Below are 2,923 nucleotides of genomic sequence, written 5' to 3'. Positions count from 1 at the left end.
CAGTGCAGTAGTATCTAATTAAATGCTTGTGTTCCTAGCTCCAACAGTGCAGTAGTATCTAACTAAATGCTTGTGTTCCTAGCTCCAACAGTGCAGTAGTATCTAACTAAATGCTTGTGTTCCTAGCTCCAACAGTGCAGTAGTATCTAACTAAATGCTTGTGTTCCTAGCTCCAACAGTGCAGTAGTATCTAACTAAATGCTTTTGTTCCTAGCTCCAACAGTACAGTAGTATCTAACTAAATGCTTGTGTTCCTAGCTCCAACAGTGCAGTAGTATCTAACTAAATGCTTGTGTTCCTAGCTCCAACAGTGCAGTAGTATCTAACTAAATGCTTGTGTTCCTAGCTCCAACAGTGCAGTATTATCTAACTAAATGCTTGTGTTCCTAGCTCCAACAGTGCAGTAGTATCTAACTAAATGCTTGTGTTCCTAGCTCCAACAGTGCAGTAGTATCTAATTAAATGCTTGTGTTCCTAGCTCCAACAGTGCAGTAGTATCTAACTAAATGCTTGTGTTCCTAGCTCCAACAGTGCAGTAGTATCTAACTAAATGCTTGTGTTCCTAGCTCCAACAGTGCAGTAGTATCTAACTAAATGCTTGTGTTCCTAGCTCCAACAGTGCAGTAGTATCTAACTAAATGCTTTTGTTCCTAGCTCCAACAGTACAGTAGTATCTAACTAAATGCTTGTGTTCCTAGCTCCAACAGTGCAGTAGTATCTAACTAAATGCTTGTGTTCCTAGCTCCAACAGTGCAGTAGTATCTAACTAAATGCTTGTGTTCCTAGCTCCAACAGTGCAGTATTATCTAACTAAATGCTTGTGTTCCTAGCTCCAAAAGTGCAGTAGTATCTAAATGTTTGTGTTCCTAGCTACAACAGTGCAGTAGTATCTAACTAAATGCTTGTGTTCCTAGCTCCAACAGTGCAGTATTATCTAACTAAATGCTTGTGTTCCTAGCTCCAAAAGTGCAGTAGTATCTAAATGTTTGTGTTCCTAGCTACAACAGTGCAGTAGTATCTAACTAAATGCTTGTGTTCCTAGCTCCAACAGTGCAGTGGTATCTAACTAAATGATTGTGTTCCTAGCTCCAACAGTGCAGTAGTATCTAACTAAATGATTGTGTTCCTAGCTCCAACAGTGCAGTAGTATCTAACTAAATGCTTGTGTTCCTAGCTCCAACAGTGCAGTAGTATCTAACTAAATGCTTGTGTTCCTAGCTCCAACAGTGCAGTAGTATCTAACTAAATGCTTGTGTTCCTAGCTCCAACAGTGCAGTAGTATCTAACTAAATGCTTGTGTTCCTAGCTCCAACAGTGCAGTAGTATCTAACTAAATGCTTGTGTTCCTAGCTCCAACAGTGCAGTATTATCTAACTAAATGCTTGTGTTCCTAGCTCCAACAGTGCAGTATTATCTAACTAAATGCTTGTGTTCCTAGCTCCAACAGTGCAGTAGTATCTAACTAAATGCTTGTGTTCCTAGCTCCAACAGTGCAGTATTATCTAACTAAATGCTTGTGTTCCTAGCTCCAACAGTGCAGTAGTATCTAACTAAATGCTTGTGTTCCTAGCTCCAACAGTGCAGTAGTATCTAACTAAATGCTTGTGTTCCTAGCTCCAACAGTGCAGTATTATCTAACTAAATGCTTGTGTTCCTAACTCCAACATTGCAGTAGTATCTAACTAAATGCTTGTGTTCCTAGCTCCATTGCAGTAGTATCTAACTAAATTCTTGTGTTCCTAGCTCCAACAGTGCAGTATTATCTAACTAAATGCTTGTGTTCCTAGCTCCAACAGTGCAGTAGTATCTAACTAAATGCTTGTGTTCCTAGCTCCAACAGTGCAGTAGTATCTAACTAAATGCTTGTGTTCCTAGCTCCAACAGTGCAGTATTATCTAACTAAATGCTTGTGTTCCTAGCTCCAACAGTGCAGTAGTATCTAACTAAATGCTTGTGTTCCTAGCTCCAACAGTGCAGTATTATCTAACTAAATGCTTGTGTTCCTAGCTCCAACAGTGCAGTAGTATCTAACTAAATGCTTGTGTTCCTAGCTCCAACAGTGCAGTAGTATCTAACTAAATGCTTGTGTTCCTAGCTCCAACAGTGCAGTATTATCTAACTAAATGCTTGTGTTCCTAACTCCAACATTGCAGTAGTATCTAACTAAATGCTTGTGTTCCTAGCTCCATTGCAGTAGTATCTAACTAAATTCTTGTGTTCCTAGCTCCAACAGTGCAGTAGTATCTAACTAAATGCTTGTGTTCCTAGCTCCAACAGTGCAGTAGTATCTAACTAAATGCTTGTGTTCCTAGCTCCAACAGTGCAGTATTATCTAACTAAATGCTTGTGTTCCTAACTCCAACATTGCAGTAGTATCTAACTAAATGCTTGTGTTCCTAGCTCCATTGCAGTAGTATCTAACTAAATGCTTGTGTTCCTAGCTCCAACAGTGCAGTAGTATCTAACTAAATGCTTGTGTTCCTAGCTCCAACAGTGCAGTAGTATCTAACTAAATGCTTGTGTTCCTAGCTCCAACAGTGCAGTATTATCTAACTAAATGCTTGTGTTCCTAGCTCCAACAGTGCAGTAGTATCGAACAATTCACAATAATACACACAAATCTAAAAGTAAAAGAATGGAATTAAGACATATATAAATATAAGGACAAGCAATGTCGGAGTGGCATTGACTAAAATACAGTAGAATAGAGGCGTAGGTGTTGGTAATCTTCTCTAGTTGCACCGTGATTGGCTCAGTGTTCGATGGGACTGATCATGTCAACATCATACTTTCAAAATCTTAGCTAGCAAGCTAAACAAGCAGTCATCATCATGAATCAAGTTGACAATCTACTGGCAAATCCTTTTCAATCCTTGTCATAAATATGAAGATAAATTATATATAAAATGTATCGGTGCTCATC

Source organism: Oncorhynchus gorbuscha, linkage group LG01 (genome assembly GCF_021184085.1).
Source record: "Oncorhynchus gorbuscha isolate QuinsamMale2020 ecotype Even-year linkage group LG01, OgorEven_v1.0, whole genome shotgun sequence".
NCBI classification, from domain to species: domain Eukaryota; kingdom Metazoa; phylum Chordata; class Actinopteri; order Salmoniformes; family Salmonidae; genus Oncorhynchus; species Oncorhynchus gorbuscha.
This window is presented reverse-complemented; position numbering follows the sequence as displayed.